Raw genomic sequence first — 19,385 nt, 5'->3', positions numbered from 1 at the left:
TCAATTACTGTTTGCCCTGTGGTGCAATGGGACAGGGAGGACCTGAAAGAAACAATGAAAAGAGTCTATTGAATATGTGTATATAAGGGTACCTGTGTTTTATCCAGAACTTATAGAATATGCCCTTTAATGTAGCAAATATTTTTAAAAAGACAGATACTTTCTTGTTATGTGATGATTTTTTGACTGTAGCTAAAACAATTTTTAAGCACAGTTTCTGAAAATCTTGTCATTTCTTTTACCATACTTATGGGAAGATGATTATCGTTTTTGTTGAAAGATTGAAGTTTTTCCTCTTATTTTCCATACCCTCTGGTTGAAAAAAAAAAAAAAAAAAGTGCCTCTGTTAAGGAAGTAAGCACACACCTAGTATTTTATATGTTTTTGAGCTGTGTAACTTAAAATTGGGATCCTTCATTAGGAGCTTGATTATGTCATTGACAAAATGGTGATGTGTCTGAGTATTAGTTCAAACGCAGATTTATAATGTCTGGGAATATGTGGCTATAAGTTTGTGGGAGAAATAATTTGGTCGTGTTCACTAGCTTGCACCAACCTAGTGCAAAAGCTTATTAGCTACCTAAGTGAATACTGAAATGGAAAACACGCGTCAGACCGACATTAGCTTCTGGCTCCTAGATGGAGCCAGCTGCGGATTTCAGGCCCCCAGCCCACTGTGAGCCCCTGCGCCTCATCAGGTGGTTGGAAGGAATAATGACATGATGCCGGGGAGAGCTCAGCACTCTGCCCAGCACAGCAAGGGATCCATAAAGACACTTATGCACAAAGTTTTCTCTTAGTTTTTCTTTTATCACTGTCATTATAATCATTACTGAGGGAGCCATCCATGGAGACCCCCGACAGGAGAAGGCAAAGGTACTTAGAAGGCAAAACTGGAGCTGGTGTTTAGGAGCTACGGGAGGTGACAGGGCAGCCTGGAGAAGAAGGAAGCAAACACACACTGTTCTGGAGCCCAGGAGGAGTAAGGGACAGACAAGAGAAGGAGGCAGTTCATTCAGGAGCTAACTCAGTGAACATGCTAGAGCCTGCGGCAGCACACCTTTTGGGGGTCAGTTTTCTCACTGAGAGACTGGAAGAACGTTCCCTAGTACAGGCCTCCCTCGGTAGCCTCGGGAGGATGGCTCCAGGACCTCCACGGATACCAACATACGGGGATGCTCAAGCTCCTGATATACAATGGTGTAGTGGGACTTCCTGGCGGTCCAGAGGTTAAGACTCCGCGCTTCCACTGGAGGGGCCATGGGTTCGATCCCTGGTCGGAGAACTAAGATCCTGCATGCCGTGTGGTACCCCACCCTACCAAAAAAGGGAAGAAACTTCCGCAGACCACCTAGTCCAGGCCCCCACTGACTGGTTCACCTAAGACACACAAAAAAGGGCTCATTTCGGAATGAGTCACTCTCATAAGGAAAAAAAGAAAATTGGTGTAGTATTTGCATTTAACCTACACACGTCCTCTTGTATACTTTAAATCATCTTTACATTGCCTGTAATACCTAATACGATGTAAATACTATGTAAATAGTGGCCAGCACGCAGCAAACTCAAGTTTTGCTTTTTGGAACTTTCTGGAATTTTTTTGGCGAATATTTTCAGTCTGCGGTTGGTTGAATCCACAGATGCAGAACCAGAGAATACAGAGGGCCAACTGTAGTAGGGAGGCTACATTAGTCAAAGTCTGTAATAGCTCGTGGCACACAGTCGGCCTGCAAGAAATGTTATTTTTGTTCTTCTCTATGCTTGAATCAAGGAGCATCTGCTCTGATTTCTCTGATGGAAAAACAAACCTATACATAAAAATAAATCTATCTCAGTGAAATTTTACATTAACTACAAAAGGCTAGCGATCATTCCAAATTCCTGGCAGAAATTGATGGCGGTTCACTAATTAATCGGGTTTAGAGACGTCAAGCACCACTTAACGAATCATTCATTGCTCCTTAGAGGAGCAAATATGAGGACTGTCAGGTTTCTAACTTACACTCCTCTGGGGACACCGAAAGGATACACGCTTAAGAATAAAGTTCTCTCTAAAGTGTTCCAGAGTGAACAACTGCCAGCTTCATTGGCTAAAGGTAAGATGAGTGAGCCGGCATCACTGTCTAGCAGCACGGTCGGAAGGCTCCCTCTGTGTCTTTGTTAAGAATCAGAAGCGAGAAAGCGGATAGTGGGGCAAAACATGGGTAAGTGTCCACGGGGTAAGACTTTTTTTTTTTTTTTTTTTTTTTTTTTTGCGGTATGTGGGCCTCTCACTGTTGTGGCCTCTCCCGTTGCGGAGCACAGTCTCCAGACACGCAGGCCCAACGGCCATGGCTCACGGGCTTAGTTGCTCCGCGGCATGTGGGATCTTCCCGGACCAGGGCACGAACCCGTGTCTCCTGCATCGGCAGGCGGATTCTCAACCACTGCGCCACCAGGGAAGCCCAGGGTAAGACTTTTTTGCAGGGCACTGCCTGCGGAAGAAAACGCAACAGAAATTGAGGTGGATGGAAGACATCAAACCGAACGTTCACCGGCAGAAGCACACTTCCCCACACAAACCACATGCTTATCACTTTCCCATTATAGTATTAAAACATGCTTCTGGGCTTCCCTGGTGGCGCAGTGGTTGAGAATCCGCCTGCCGATGCAGGAGACACGGGTTCGTGCCCTGGTCCGGGAAGATCCCACATGCCGCGGAGCAACTAAGCCCGTGAGCCGTGGCCGCTGAGCCTGCGCGTCCGGAGCCTGTGCTCCGCAACGGGAGAGGCCACAACAGTGAGAGGCCCGCAAAAAAAAAAAAAAAAAAAAAAAACATGCTTCTTCTTTAAAAAAAACAAAAAAAAATCACAAAGTTCCCACTTTCTCACACCTTCCAATTACGTTTCCCGGAAATGTCTGTTAACAGGAAGTTCATACCTTCTCAGAATTTCTCTCATGTGCAAAATATGCATATGTACTATTTTGTTCTGTCTTGTTTTTACAAAGGTGGGCTGATTCTATACCAAAAATACTACAACTTTTCTTCTTCAATTAATTGATTATGGACACCTTTCCATATTAGTATATATAAATTCATCTCAATTGTTCATACTTAAGTTTGTTTTTTTTTTTTACTTTTCATTTTGAAATAACTTCACACTTACAAAAAGAGTTTGAAAATAGAATGAATTCCCACAGCCTTGCAATTTCTCAATACTGGTATCTTATATAACCACATTATAATGATCAAGTTCTATCAGGAAATTAACATGAATATAATCCTACTCTTTAACCCAGAGACATTACTCAAATTTTACCAATAATACCTTTCGAAGCCAACCCAGGGTCACACACACTGCCCTTAGCCATCATGCCCCCTTAGGCTCCTTTAATCTGGCATGGTTCCTTAGTCTCGCTTTGTCTTTCTTTCGATTTGGAAGAACACTGGCCAGTGGCTTTGAAGAATGTCCCTCAATTTGGGTTTGTCTGTATTTCCTCTAGATTAAATCCAGGTTACCCACTTGTGGCAAGAATAGCACAGAAGTGATGGCTGACTCCAGGGCTGGGGCAGGGCAAGCACAGCATGAGCCTGGAACATCTCGTGGCGCCAGAAAGCAAAGCAGTGCTCAAAAAACGATGGGGAAATGTCAGATAAGTGCGGAAGTGATGACGGAGACAGACACTGTTCGGCAATAACAGTAATGACAGTTTCAGGGAAGAATTTTCAATGGAGGCTAAACTTAGGTGAAAGTATGATGAGAAACATGATATTTATATATTGATAGTAACAGATGATCTCCTGATAAGAGACTAACTCATTATAAAGGGAGAAATAATAACTTTATGGTAGAGAAACCTAGCAGACACCACCCTCATCAAATGATCAAGGTAAACATCATCAGTCATGGGACAAGCCAGCACCACGTGCTTCCTGATCTAGCCTTGAGATGGTCGCAAAATCTCATTCTTCAGAATGCTGAGTATGACACTGTTAATCAGTGAGGTTGTCCTCCAGCTTCCGCTACTTTCTCAATGCTGTGAAAGAACATTTTTTTAAAATATCTTTATTGGAGTATAATTGCTTTACAATGGTGTGTTAGTTTCTGCTTTATAACAGAGTGAACCAGTTATACATATACATGTTCCCATATCTCTTCCCTCTTGCATCTCCCTCCCTCCCACCCTCCCTATCCCACCCCTCTAGGTGATCACAAACCACCGAGCTGACCTCCCTGTGCTATGCGGCTGCTTCCCACTAGCTATCCACCCTACGTTTGGTAGTGTATATATGTCCATGCCACTCTCTCACTTCGTCCCAGCTTACCCTTTCCCCTCCCCATATCCTCAAGTCCATGCTCTAGTAGGTCTGTGTTTTATTCCCGTCTTACCCCTAGTCTCTTCATAACATTTTTTTTCTTAGATTCCATATATACATGTTAGCATACGGTATTTGTTTTTCTCTTTTTGACTTATTTCACTCTGTATGACAGACTCTAGGTCCATCCACCTTACTACAAATAACTAAATTTCGTTTCTTTTTATGACTGAGTAATATTCCATTGTATATATGTGCCACATCTTCTTTATCCATTCATCCGATGATGGACACTTAGGTTGCTTCCATCTCCTGGCTATTGTAAATAGTGCTGCAATGAACATTTTGGCACATGATTCTTTTTGAATTACGGTTTTCTCAGGGTATATGCCCAGTAGTGGGATTGCTGGGTCATATGGTAGTTCTATTTGTAGTTTTTTAAGGAACCTCCATACTGTTCTCCAGAGTGGCTGTATCAATTTACATTCCCACCAACAGTGCAAGAGTGTTCCCTTTTCTCCACACCGTCTCCAGCATTTATTGTTTCTAGATTTTTTGATGATGGCCATTCTGACCGGTGTGAGATGATATCTCACTGTAGTTTTGATTTGCATTTCTCTAATGATTAATGATGTTGAGCATTCTTTCATGTGTTTGTTGGCAATCTGTATATCTTCTTTGGAGAAATGTCTGTTTAGGTCTTCTGCCCATTTTTGGATTGGGTTGTTTGTTTTTTTTGTTATTGAGCTGCATGAGCTGCTTGCAAATTTTGGAGATTAATCCTTTGTCAGTTGCTTCATTTGCAACTATTTTCTCCCATTCTGAGGGTTGTCTTTTGGTCTTGGTTATGGTATCCTTTGCTGTGCAAAAGCTTTTAAGTTTCATGAGGTCCCATTTGTTTATTTTTGTTTTCATTTCCATTTCTCTAGGAGGTGGGTCAAAAAGGATCTTGCTGTGATTTATGTCATAGAGTGTTCTGTCTATGTTTTCCTCTAAGAGCTTGATAGTGTCTGGCCTTACATTTAGGTCTTTTATCCATTTTGAGTTTATTTTTGTGTATGGTGTCAGGGAGTGTTCTAATTTCATACTTTTACACGTACCAGTCCAGTTTTCCCAGCACCACTTATTGAAGAGGCTATCTTTTCTCCACTGTATATTCTTGCCTCCTTTATCAAAGATAAGGTGACCATATGTGTGTGGGTTTATCTCTGGGCTCTCTATCCTGTTCCACTGATCTATATTTCTGTTTTTGTGCCAGTACCATACTGTCTTGATTACTGTAGCTTTGTAGTATAGTCTGAAGTTAGGGAGCCTGATTCCTCCAGCTCCATTTTTCATTCTCAGGATTGCTTTGGCTATTCGAGGTCCTTGAAAGAACAATTTTTGAAATGCGTTTTCCTACTTCTAGAGGACAGGCTCATGGTGGTGAGTGGGGGAGAGGGGGGAGTTCCCGGGTCAAAAGGCACACACAGTCTAAACGTTGAGAAGTTGTGTCAACTCTCCTTTCAGTGAGGCTGGTCCAATTCATCACCGCCCAGCAGCGCAGAAGAAGACTCACTTTCCTTTGCCAACAACATTCATTGCTATAACCTGCCCGAATGCCTACCATGGGAGCAAAGGAAGCTGGCTGTGCAGTGAGAACAGCAGGAGAACTCGGAGCACTAGTGCATCTGGACATGAAGGGATTTTCTGAGGACAAGGTCCGGGCTCCAGGCCAAGCAGGAATCAACAGCAGGCATGTGTATTGAAGATACCAGACAAAAAGCCAACAAAGGCCCTAATCTACCTGCAGGATGCCATATAGGTTTGCTACTTGAGAATGACTTAAAAAGCTTGAACTTGCACCGGTCCCCTCCTGGCCTCGGCTCCAGACTTCAGTTATAACTCCTAAAAGTCTAACAGAGTACAGATGCAGTCATGAGGCTTCCCAATCAAACTTGTTAATGATAATTATGAATTTCTGGGTTGTGTTTTACAAACTGCTTCATGTCACTTTATGTAAAGTATATCAAGTTAAACTTTGAGGAAAGCATGATTAACCTTTAGAGATAACAAAGAGCAGAAACTCAGATAGAGAGGGAAAGGCATTTGGCCAGGGTTGCACAGCTGGGGGATGACAGAGGCATTTGGTATTTGGAAGCCTGGTTCAGAGTGCATCGGGAGAGCAGTGGTTCTCCCTGCCCAGGCCTCTCCCCCTTGTCTGGACGACTATTGTACTAGGGGTGTACATGCATTAGCTCATTTCCTCTCAGCCACCTAATGACACAGGTACCATTATTAGCTCCATTTTGCAAAAGGGAATACCAAGATTTTGCCCAAGGATTTGGTAGCAGTAAAGGGCAGGCTTAGGACTCCCACCGGGTTTATGTGACTTCCAGGCCCACGCGTGTTTCTGGAAGGGACCACACTCCCGGGCCCCTCTCTACGCCTATACAGACCTAGTTTGATGCTGGCCCTGCCCTGGGCCATAAGCAGAAGGGCAGGAGGTAGCGAAGGGGAAGCAGGAGAGCCTGTTCATCCCACCGCCTGCCTCCTTTCAGATGAACAAAGGTAAGAAAGTGAAGGAGGGCTGGCACCCGGGCTAAAGCCCTCCCTTCTCCCCAACCCAATAAAAACAACAAATACAGTCGCTGATCACCTGCCGTACACACGTGGGCTGGATCCCACAGATCCGCTTTACAAGCTAGGCTGAGTCAAGACAATCCACGTACAAAAACCAAAACGATGGCTGAATCGCAAAATGATGACCTTACGAACAGTGAGCGCAGATGAGACACAGCTGGATGATAAACACAAGGGCTGAGAAAGAGAGACAGGGCCCAGGAAGGCCTCAGACACAACACCGTCTACAGCCACCCCCAGGACTAAGGATTTACCCCCTCAAAACTCTCCCACCCTCCTTGGGCAGGGGCAGGGCAGCCGTTGCTGGAGGGCAGGGAAGAGTGATATCTGGGCAGAAAGGAAAACTGCTCACAGCTACTAAGCATCTACTTAGTGACCTCACTTACCCTCCCAAACAATTCCCTAAGTAGGCATTATCTCTGTGTCACAGAGGTAGAAAGTGAGGCTCAGAGAGGGCATTTAGCTTGCCCACGGCACCCAGCTACCGACGATAAAATTTGAAAAATAAATATAAAGGGATAAGAAAGCCAGGATAAAAAAGAGGTGTATGTGGAACTAAAGTTGGGATCTATCCTCCACACCAGACTTTAAGTTTTTCTTGTAGTTCGTAAGAACCAAGGGAATCTTACTGTATAACAAAATCCAGAAGACGGGACCTGTTATAGACTGAATTGTGTCCTCCTCCAACTTTGTATGTTAAAGTCCCGACCCCCAGGGTAACTCTGTTTGGAGATCGGGCCTTTGTGGAGGTAATTAAGGTTCAATGAGGTCATAAGGGTGGAGCCGTGATCCCACAGGATTACTGCACTTATATAAGAAGAGACACCAGAAAGCTAGTGCCTCCTCTCCCACCACCCCCCAACCCCTGCCCCATTAAGTGAAGACAGCAAGAAAGGAGCTGTCTGCAAACCAGGAAGAGCGCTTTCACCAGAAACTGAACCAGCTGCACCTTGATCTTGGACTTCTCGGCTGCCGGAACTGTAAGGAAACAAATTTTCTGTTGTTGAAGCCACCTGATCTACAGTATTTTGCTACGGCAGCCCAGGTTGACTAAGACCCGGGCCCTCCATAAAACAGACCAGTGGACTGATTGGCTTGTTTTTAAACTGTCCTCATCACTCATGATTGAGGATAGCCCCCAGTATCTGCATAAGTATTTGTTTATAATTTATACACAGAAATGCCTATATTATTATAAAACATACGACATTTTATAGGAAAGAAATAAACAAAACTAGGAGTTGTAACACTTCGTCACATCCTTGTTGCAGGTTGAACTGTGTCCCCCCCACCCAAAAAAAGTTATGCTCAAGTTCTAACTCCTAGTACTGGTGAGTGTGACCTTATTTGGAAATAAGAGTCTTGGAGAAAGTAATCAAGTTAACATGAGGCCAGATTAGGGTAGACCTGATTCTTATAAGAAAAGGGAAATTTGGACCAGATGCACGGGAGAGGAGTCTATGTGAGGACGGAGGAAGAGATTGGCGTGATGCAACTACAAGCTAAGGAAGGCCAAGGAGGGCCGGCAACCACCAGAAGGTAGGAGGAAAGGAAGGATTCTTCCCTAGAATGTTTGCAGGAAGGGCAACCCTGCTGACACTGCGATCTCAGGCTTCTGGCCTGGAAAACGGCGAGAGTACACACACGTTTCTGTTGCTTCGAGCCACCTCACGGGCGGCACTCTGTTACAGCAGCCCGAGCACATGAACATACACCCCCAGGAAGTCCGCCCAGCTCACAAAGGCCAGCGTTTGACACAGCTGAGTGTCACAATGATCACGATGTATGAGACTCCCTGAGGAGCATCATGATTGTTAATCAACCACACTGGACCCTGAAAATCATAAAGTTGCAGCACTAGAGTGACAAAAGGACTGTGGATGTGTCAGGTCATGTCAGGACGGTGAGCTCAGAGCAAAGGGGGAAAAGCACGGCAGAAGAGCTGTTCTGGAGGCACACTGTTCAGTGAACGGCTCAACGTGGGAAGGCAGCAGGAGAGTCCTGGGTCCAACGGGGGCCACGGGGGAGTCGGAAGGGTCCAGGAAGTAGGGCAGAGGCAGCCTCCTGCAGGGCACTGGCACAGAGGAAACCCCCCAAGAAGCACGCGGCCCACGTTTTCTCCTCCGGCCAGCCTCACTTCCCCCTGTCAGCACAGCCCTGGTTTCTTCTGACAAGGTTGTTTCCACCCAGCACGGGCACACACCCCTGCAGACACAGAGAAACCCGGCACACCCTGGGGACCGCTGTTCATTGCGGAAAACCCAAAGCATCATCTCCAGACGCAGCAGGCTGTGCGAAGGGGCCATTGGCAAGCCCCCCGGGAGTGGCCCGTGGCTGCGTGCAAAGCAGCAGGAGCCGGTGCAGCCGGCAAGCGATGAGCGTGAGACGCGGGGCTTCCGGGCACGGGGCTGCAGGTGGGCGGTGGGTTTCGGGGTGGGGGGGGGGGGCCGACAGTCTGGGCCTCAAACGGCAAGGGTAGGAAATATAGAAATACACCTTGCGCGTTCATCGAGGCTCAACATGGGAAGAGGAAACATACCCGTTGAATTTCAGATAAAGAATGAACCGTTTACTGAAAAGTCAGGAGGGAGAGTCCGAGGTCGCCGAGAAGTCGCAGCTGCAGAGAGCAAGCACATGGGGTAGGATTATCAGAACTGAGAAGTCTGGGGGACCCCGGGGAGCCCCGCTGGGCATGTCATCTCTAGAGCAGCCAATGAGGCTGGTTCCCAGAGCAGGGGACAAAACTATCCCTGCAAACTGGACGCAACGATTGCTATTGGGACCAAGCGCTGCTGGCAGGGGAAGAAGTGTTGCTACGGTGATATAATCAGGAACGAATAGAAGTGAACAGAAAGGGGCAAGACCCTCCCACCTCCCCAGCTTCCAGGCTCCCTGGAACAGTCGGGTCTGGCCACGCCAGGCCAGCAGTTCTCCAGGACCATGATCAGCGGCCACGGACTGGGCACCACCCCGTTTATACCGGGCATGTTAGTCAAAAAACTTAGGAACAGCTAGTCAGGCACAGAGCCCGGGCCACCAGGCGGGACGCTGGCCTGAGCCAGGCGGCCAGGTCGGTATGTCACACCAGATGTCCTGGCTCTTCATCACCTATGCACACCTTCCAATTGCCCACCGGGCCCACGTCATTACTTATATTGCCTGCCTGGTCCCTGTAGACAATTGAGTTTGAGACCCCTGGCCAAAAAGGAAATGGGGTAGGGGATTCTGCGTTGTATGTGGATTCCTTCATTGCATTCAGTGTGTATCAGGTTCCAACAAGGCAGGGGCATGTGTCTTGTCCACCGCTTTACTCCCCCAACAAACTCTGAAAGTGAATGCACGGACCTGGCTTTGGTTTTGGGGGGACTGTGCGAGGCCCTGCCTGCGAGACGCAGTGCTTCCCTCGAGGATGTGGTCTACTTGGGAGCAGCACACAGGCAAAGAATTGTTTTTAAGTGGGTATATGTCGGATGGGGTAAGCCCAGGGGACTCCGGGAGTGTGTGGGGGTAGACCGTAGAGTGTGGGGATAACATGGGAGGGGAGGGGGGACAGGACAGGCTTCCCAGGACAGAAGGCACACAGACCTGTGAGTGTGACAGCGCTCTGGTCTAAAAGCGTTCTGGGCGGCACATGTTTCTGAGTTTCTGTCCAGCTGTGTCCAACTCTTGACTTGTGCTCACGAGACTACACCGTCCACAGGGAAACGTCCAGTGTTCTCAGCCCACTGCCCTCTGCCCATGTGGACTTGGAGAACTTACCCTTCAGTACTTCCTCTTACCGACCAACGTGGGCAAAAAAAATAAGTCTGTCTGTTCAAAAGTGTATGGAGGGGCTTCCCTGGTGGCGCAGTGGTTGAGAATCTGCCTGCCGGTGCAGGGGACACGGGTTCGAGCCCTGGTCAGGGAAGATCCCACAGGCCGCGGAGCAACTGGGCCCACGAGCCACAGCCACTGAGCCTGAGCGTCTGGAGCCTCTGCTGCAACAAGAGAGGCCGCGATAGTGAGAGGCCCGCGCACCGCGATGAAGAGCGGCCCCCGCCCCCCGCAACTAGAGAAAGCCCTCGCACAGAAACGAAGACCCAACACAGCCAAAATAAATAAATATTTTTTTTTAAAGTGTATGGAGTAGTAATGGATTAGAGTTGGAACATCAGTATGAATCTCAGGGTTAGCTTAACAGAGATACAATGGATACCTATGGAAACATTTACACACATGTGTATACACATGGGTTAGGACACTCACACATATTTCATTGCTCTGTCGGCTAAGAAGGCTTAGAAGCAGTGATGCCCCAGCAGCAATGAACACATCTCACACCCATACGTTGGTTTCTAATACCATGTTCCAATAAAGCAAACCAGGCTTCCCTGGAGAAATGGCTGATTCTAGGTCTGGGGCAGGAAATATACAAGATGAGCCTGGAGCACCTTGGCATGCCAGAAAGTAAGGAAATTCTAAAAAAAAAAAAAAAAAGCAAAAAACAGACCCGCCCCCACCCCCCACCCTGGCAACGATGATGGGCGAATATCAAAAGGACCCAGGAGCCAACTGAAAGCGCTCCCAATGGCCAAAGCTGGAAGAAGGTGAGCAACATCGAGTCATATTGAATTAGAATCCAAAGTCTATACAAATATCCACGAGTCCATATGGATATAAAGAAATGGGGGAGAAGAGACAGATCTCCCAAGGAGAATTCCAAACAATTTGTGTAGATCCTTCGCCATCAAGCGGGAGCAAAACGCCCCACTCCAGAGCTGTGACATCCTTCCAAGTACGGTGAGGAAACGGGGCGGGGCAGGTGTTTTTATGGTGGAGAAATCTAACAAACAGCAGCGTAGCCAGGCGGTCAAGGTTACTTTACACCTGCAGTCTTCCTCCTCAGACGCACCATCTCAGACCGATGATGAGAAAAACATCAGACAAATCCTAATAAAGGGACAATCTATACAATACCTGACCTGTACTCCTCAAAACCATCAAGGTCATCAAAAACAAGGAAAGCCTGAGAAACCTTCACAGCCAAGAGGAGCCTAAGGAGACATAACAACGTAATGTATTATAGTATCCTGGCTGGGATGGCGGAACAGAAAAAGGACATCAGGTAAACATTAAGGAAACCTAAAAACAATGTATAAGCTGTAGTCAATAATAATAACGCATCCATACCGATCACTAATTGTAACAACTGTGCCACGCTAATATAAGAAGTCAGCAGTAGGGAGAACTGGATGTGGGATATAGGGGGTCGTCCCACATACTTTGAAGACGGTTCAAAATTGTGAACTATCTTCACAGTTTTTCAGTAAAATCAGAAACTGTTCTGAAAATAAAGGTTGTTTTCAAAAATGTGTGATGGAAGTGTGTAGGGGGGGGTGGAAAAATTATGACACCTGGAATAAATATCTCCTTCGATTTCTGCCTCTCGTGATGACTGTTGTATACGGTTCCCATTAAACTCTGAAAACACTCTATCAATCCCGAAAAGGGAACTGGCGTGGACGTGAAGTGTGTAAGCTGGGAGGGACTGACAGACCAGCGCAGCCATCCAGCACTCTGCTTTCAATGAGAGCTGAGGAAAGTGAGGTTCAAAGCCTGCAAGCAAATGACCAATGAATTCCTCAGCTCAGCGCCCGTGGGTGGAGCATCTCTGGTGACTCGAGGAGTCACAGACAACCGTGTCATTCGGTGCTCAGAGCAAGAAACCGAGGCTCAGAAGCACTTAGAGCCTTCATCCCAGCTGGCAAGGGGCTGGCAGGTGGCAAGACACAGAGATCTGGGCACGCATCTCCTTTGTGCTCCCTGTGCAGTACCCCGCCCCCGCCCCCGCCCCCCATGGCCAGTGGCTTTCCCAATTCCCTGCCACTGCAGCAGGGGTGGTGCTGATACTCAGGGAAGAGGCCAGCTCAGGGAGGGTGACACTTTCGATGGGCTTTTCTTTTGTCCCTCTTATCTCTATTTTGAGGAAACTTTTCCTTAAGCCAACGTGTTTTAAAGGCCCCCCCACTTCCGATTTCCCACAGGGATGAAGCCGGGTGCCTCTACTTTGCAACAGAGGAAAAATGCCCCTCTGAGTCCTTGCAGCCAGACATTGTAGGATGCTTGGCCTACAAAGACTAAGGGTGGATCCCTCAGTCTTAAGGTTTCATCTTTGGAGGGAGAAAAAAAATATCCTCCAGATGCCTTGCATCCCACAATGGGTATTTTCTTCATAAAGGCACCCATTACAGCCAGGTCCAGGAGAGGGACAGAACTGGAGAGAAAATGGCTGGGGGCCAAAGAGTGTGAATTCCCAGCAGACCAGGCATCACTGAGAGAAACAAGGAGGGCCCGGAGCCTTGGCAGCTCAGGGTTTCTGAAAGCCACCCGCATGCCGGAAGAAGCCAGGTCACCAGACAGCTCTGTGGAGCTCTGCTGGTCACTCCGTTACAAACCAGGGACAAAACCTGCTGGGTCTGGGGGCTTCCCTGGTGGCGCAGTGGTTAAGAATCTGCCTGCCAATGCAGGGGACATGGGTTCGAGCCCTGGTCCGGGAAGATCCCTCATGCCGCGGAGCAACTAAGGTTGTGCGCCACAACTACTGAGCCCGCGCTCTAGAGCCCGCGAGCCACAACTGCTGAGCCCGTGTGCCACAACTACTGAAGCCCGCGTGCCACAACTACTGAAGCTCGCGTGCCTAGAGCCCGAGCTCCGCAACAAGAGAAGCCACCGCGATGGGAAGCCCGTGCACCACAACGAAGAGTAGCCCCCGCTCGCTGCAACTAGAGAAACCCTGCGCGCAGCAACAAAGACCCAATGCAGCCAAAAATAAATAAATAAAATTTTTTTAAAATTTAAAAAAAAAAACAAAAAACCCTGCTGGGTCTCACACTTTGTCCAGTTCCGCCAGGCAAACCTGGGTCCCAGGGGAGCAGAAAAGGATGGGTGAAACCTAGAGAAAACCTAGAGCCCAAGCTGGGAGGTCTCCTGGAAGGAACAGGAGGCATCTGGGGGCTACGGTAAAAGGCACGGAGAGACACACCAGGACGGAGTTATTGGTGATGTGTAGAGCTTACATCAATTTAGCAAACAGTCCTCTCATTAGTAAAAGCTTCTAAACGTTAGCCTCAAGTTAAAAAAGAGAGAGAGCTTGAAATTATGCAAAAGCACGTAGCACTAGCATGTGCTTCCCATGCATCCCATGGGGAGACGCCTCCATGTGCCATCTTGGGAATATTAGTTAATCCCCATTTCCTCATATGCTCTGAAAAGCAAATGAGATAATATATATGTAAAGCGCTGGGAACACTGTGAATAATACATTTGAGCTATTATTATTTTTACTATTATTACCGGTAGTATTAGTAGCAGAATCTTCATCATACAACATACGCACCACCGCTCCTCCTATAGGGACAGAACGCTATTAGTGGTGCCTGATAGGAGCTGTTAGAATACCCAGTGCTTAGCACTCCAGGAGGCAAACTGACCGACCGATAGAACGCACAAACGACTAACGCAATGAACCAACTCCTGTAACATGGGGAGGGCACCTTAAAAGGGAGGCAGCCCAGCGGGTCACAAAGAGCAAGACCAGGAGTCCAGAGCTGCTGCTGCTTCCAGGAGCCTGAGGCTACAACCACGGGAGAGTTCAGTATACACCTAAGTACACCTGAGCGGGGAAGAAGAGTGAAAACGTAGAATGGGGCCCAGCTTCGGGAAACCCTGAACGTCCGGATACAGACAGAGCAGGACAAGAGAACTCGGTCTGGGCTCCTTGTTTTAAAGATGGGACTGGGAGGCTTCAAGGGCATCCGCCTGGGCTCGACACCACGAGAGGGGCTTTGGGACCAAGGCAACCAAACTACCCTGCAGCCTGTGGCTCCAGACGTGCATCCACCGCGTGTCTTAGTCAGCCCGGGCTGCCATAACACAATGCCAGAGGCTTCGTGGCTCAGGCAACAGACGTTTATTCTCACAGTTCTGGAGCACAGAAGTCCGAGATCAAGGGTCTCGAGACTTGAGAGCTCTCTCCCTGGCCAGCAAACAGCCGCCCTCCCGCCGTGTCCTCACGTGGCGTGTCATGGCAGTGAGAGAGGGAGAGGGAGGTCTCCAGTGAGCTCTCCTATCAGAGCAGGGCTCCACCCTCATGACCTCATTTAACCTAATTACTCCCTCAATTCCAGTACAGCCACACTCAGGGTTAGGACTTTCAGCATATCAATCTGGGGATTTGGAGGGTGTCCAAACATCCGGTCCCTGACGCTGTGCAGACAACAGTTGTTCGAATGTACCGTGTCTCCCCCAGGGCGTTCGTTACCTACTCTGTTGTCTCCCACGGCTGGGTGTAACACCTGGCTCACAGCGGGGACGGTGGAAGAGGGCAGGGAGGGAGGGAGGAAACTGCTACATCACGCCAGCCGCCACAGTAGGTGCTGGGGAAGTGGATTCAGTGAGGCAGACCCCACCCCAGGCAGGAAGACCACAGGTACAACGCCACTGTCATCAGGCACCTTCCCCCCAAAGGCACCACAGACTGAAAGATCTTCCTCTGCAGAAGAAACAAGAGCTGGGAGAGGGGGAAAGGGAGACGGCAGAGAAAAAGAGGGAAGAGGGGCGGGGAGGGGAAACAGATGGAGCAGCAAAGAGAAAGTCCAGACACGCCTGCGGATCACGTGGCAGGTAGCCAGGGAGCAGGTTCAGGTGCCTGGATTCAGAAGATCCACGCTCGTCTCTGAGATCCGCCACCAGCTAGCGGGGAGCTCCCAGCGGCACAGTGGCTCTGAGTCTCCAACCCATCCGTCTGTGAAATACAGGAGTCCTATTCTGCTCAGGCTGCTACAACAAGATATCACAGACTGGGTGGCTTAAACAATGGAAATGTATTCCTCCCAGTTCCGGAGGCTGGCAGTCCAAGATCAAGGTGAAGCTGACTCAGTTCCTGGTTTGCAGAAGGCTGTCTCCTGGCTGTGTCTGCGCATCCCAGAGAGCAGAGAGACAGACGTTACTCTCCCGTAATGCCTCTTCTTACGAGGGCATTAATCCCATCCTGAGAGCTCCACACCTCATGACCCGGCCACCTCCCAAGGGTCCCGCCTCCTGACACCATTAGGCTGGGGATTAGGGTTTCTACATCTGACTCTGGGGTGGGGGTGGGCGGGGACACGAAAATATAGTCCCTAACGGGAATCCATAAAGCCAGCCTCCGTCTCCGGATGGCCTTCGGGGCCAGAACAGTGGTTCGTCCCTCCTTTCTTGCAGGCATCCTGCAGAGTGGCACGGTGCAGGTTCTCTGTAAATAGTCACGGGATAAAAGAAAGACGGAAGAACAGAAAAGAACTTTTATAAACGCTAAAGTCCTAAGCAAACAGTGCTTAGTTTCCCCCAAATCCCAGAACAGACCCAGGAGCCCTTGAAGGAAGAGAGCTCTCTCTGTGCATGATTTCTGACTTTCTAACCCCAACTCCGTGTCCAAAAGTGCAGGCAATCCAAGAAAACATTCCCCAAGCATGTCCTGTATGCCTGCCACGGTGCCAAAAGCTGGGGCGAAAGAGAGAGCAAGACCCAGAGCCTGTTCTCAAAACATTCGCAATCCAGGGAGAAGAGCTGGTGTTCAAACAAGTTGGACGCTTCTTCCGGAGACAGAAGGAACCCAAAGCCACTGGGGAGATAAGAACTGTACGTTCCAAAGCCTGGCCTTTAATATGGATTACACTAGCTATCACCCGCAACGATAGCTGTGACGGGTACTCATCTGTGTGGCCAGCTGCTGGATAAATTGGACTGAAAGGGACCCAGAAACGCTTTCGCTTTCAGGGGGTGGCTCAGACGCCCAGCCTCTGCAAAGCCCATCGCGGGCACCGCCGAGAAAGCTCGGCGTCTGCTGGTGTGACAGATGTTATCAGAATCAGCAAAACGAGGTACATTTTCCCCTAGACTTATGAATCCCTCCTCTGCATTTGCCCTCATGTTTTGACATTAATTGAACTCTGTCTTCACTACTAAAAATAAACTCCAGGTCAAATGCAATGAGCCAAAAACCTCAATATGAAACCACAAGAAACAGTAATAGTAAAATGGGCCAGTAGCAGAGGTGTTTTGAGAATCCGTTTCTGTTTCAAGGGTAGAGTTCTGAGTGGGTCGGGAATTCTTTCAGCAAACACTCCGGACACTGAATAAAGGAAGCAACCTTGACACACGTACCCTGTGGCCAAAGACCAGGGCTGGCTCGTGTCTGAGGACAGGCGGGCAGGTGCCTTCAGACAGCCTCTCACCAAAGGCTAGAGAGGGCTGGCTTGGGAGTATTAGGCAGGACCCAAGAGACGCTCCCAGAGGGAGGCGGGCCCAGGAGTGGAGTCCAAAACAGCAAGGTGAGCGATGAAGGGAAGAAGGCAATGCTGCGCGCAGGTGCGAGGAGGGGCTGGGATACGACAGAACAACACAGTCCAGAGCCAGACAGGTGAGGAGGTGGGAGGGAAGCAGATAACAAGGGCTGCCTCTCACTGAGCATCTCCTCAGGCCAGGTTCCGCAGCGGGGGGGAAAAAAAGAAGCGTGGAGAGCTAGAAAGGACTTGCCCAGGGTCACAGGGGGTAGAGGGAAGTGCAATTGGGGTAAAATCCCGGTTACGGCAGGAACAGTGCAAACAGTCCCAGGGATGGGAAGGGTGTGGAGGCCTGCTGCTGGCGTGCAGCCCAGGTGAGCTGATTTCTAGGCAGGGATGAGGGCAGACAGGCTCCCAGTGGGAGAGCAGCACCTTTAGAACAATAGCACCCCAGCCACAAGCACAGATGCCTGGGCTTTTCTCAGAGCCCCTAGGACAGAGCAGCCCTGACCCGGGACGCCCTCAGGACTGCAAGCCTCGGATTCCCAGCGTCTGGATTCCCAGCGTCTGCTCCCAGCGGCTGAATTCTAGGGGACTTCCTCTCCCATTAGCCCCAGACAGACCTGCCGAGCCTTTCCTCCATCAACAGAATGGTTTCTCCAGCTTGCAGATCCTCCGCCCCCGTGACTGGACTCCTATCTGCCGTTTTCCCGGACGTGGGAACAGCTCGCTCCAGCCCTGCAGGTGCTACCGGGAGGGGGGGATCCCAGAACAGGTGACTGCACGTCCACGTCCACACTCCTGAGCCCCAAGCTGATGGCCTGGACCGGGAGCGGGGGCTTCTGAAACAAAACTCAAGGGCTGGTCGAGTGCTCAAGGGCCCAAAAAACGCATGCAGCACTTTCACAGGATGGCCTGAGAGCTGTACTCACTGCAGCTGCCTTCTGACACCAGAATCGCAAGTAGATTGTGAAGTAAAAGCAAATGGCGGGGGGGGGGGGGGGGGGGGGGGGGAGGCCGGGGGGCGCTTCCCTGGTGGCGCAGTGGTTGAGAGTCCACCTGCCGATGCAGGGGATGAGGGTTCGTGCCCCGGTCCGGGAAGGTCCCACATGCCGCGGAGCGGCTGGGCCCGTGAGCCGTGGCCGCTGGGCCTGCGCGTCCGGAGCCTGTGCTCCACAACCGGAGAGGCCACAATAGTGAGAGGCCCGCGTACCGCAAAAAAAAAAAAAAAAAAAAAAAAAGCGAATGGGTAACATGAGCGCGCAGGGCTGCTGAGCGCCCAGGACAGAAAGGCTTCGCCAGTGCTCATCAGCTCAGCCCCTGGTAGGTCTTATTCATACGCATCTTCCAAGAGTCTCAAGGGGCAGCACCCTCTCCAGGAAGCCTCTCGGAATGGACAAGGGACCCTCCCCAGGCCTCCCAGCTGCCTGGTGGATCTGAGAACCCTCTGTGTGTCAGGGCCGGCCGCCACAGTGACCGAAGGGCAAGGCCTCGTGCTCTCCATCTCCGTGGGTCGCATCAGCACCCGGAGAAGCACATCAGCGCTCCTCAGCTGCGGCCTCAGCTCTACCTCCCTACCTGTCTTCTCACCAGGTCACACTTTCTCACCCACATCTCCACCCTCGAAGAGCTTTCCAGTGTGCGGTAGGACTCATTTTTCCTTTTTCCATCATGTTACTTATTCTTCTCAAGACCTTGCTGAAGAATAAAAACATGTAACCGACCTCGCTCTTTGCTCTAAATCTTTAGAAACTTTCTCCCTTTGGTTCGCACTCTGGCTTTTCCTCTCTAGGCCCTCCTTTCTCAATTATTCATTCATTTGTTCTTTCAGTGTCCACAATGGGAGGCCCAACGCTGGGGTGTAAGAGCCCTTGCTCTAAACAAGCTCACCGGTGACTGGGGGGACGAGAGGGGAGACGGGCAGGGGAGGGCAGGAGAAGTCACGTGGTGCATCAAGGCATGCCTTCAACTGCTGGCTACAGCCCAGGGCGGGGAGTAATCAACTCTGCTCAGGTCGAGGGGGCTGTGCACGACCGAAGGTGATTCACAAGCCGTTTCCCAGGCAGACTTGGTGGCAGGCGAGAGGCAGAGAGAACAGCAGATCAAGGATTCGGAAATAGGCTGCTGCATGGCAGGACCTCTTAAGGGTGTAATTAATGCATTGA

General features: G+C 49.6%; 1 long non-coding RNA gene across 4 annotated transcripts in view; it reads right to left on the bottom strand.

Moving 5' to 3' along the window:
- The window catches only part of LOC131743968 (uncharacterized), a 405,600-nt gene that overhangs the window by 235,115 nt on the left and 151,100 nt on the right, over positions 1–19,385 (bottom strand). The gene's annotated exons all lie outside the window — the stretch shown is intronic.

The sequence above is a fragment of the Kogia breviceps genome, chromosome 17, assembly GCF_026419965.1.
Source record: "Kogia breviceps isolate mKogBre1 chromosome 17, mKogBre1 haplotype 1, whole genome shotgun sequence".
Taxonomy (NCBI): Eukaryota; Metazoa; Chordata; class Mammalia; order Artiodactyla; family Physeteridae; genus Kogia; species Kogia breviceps.
Note: the sequence above shows the minus strand (reverse complement) of the source record. Positions and strands in the feature narration are given on the sequence as shown.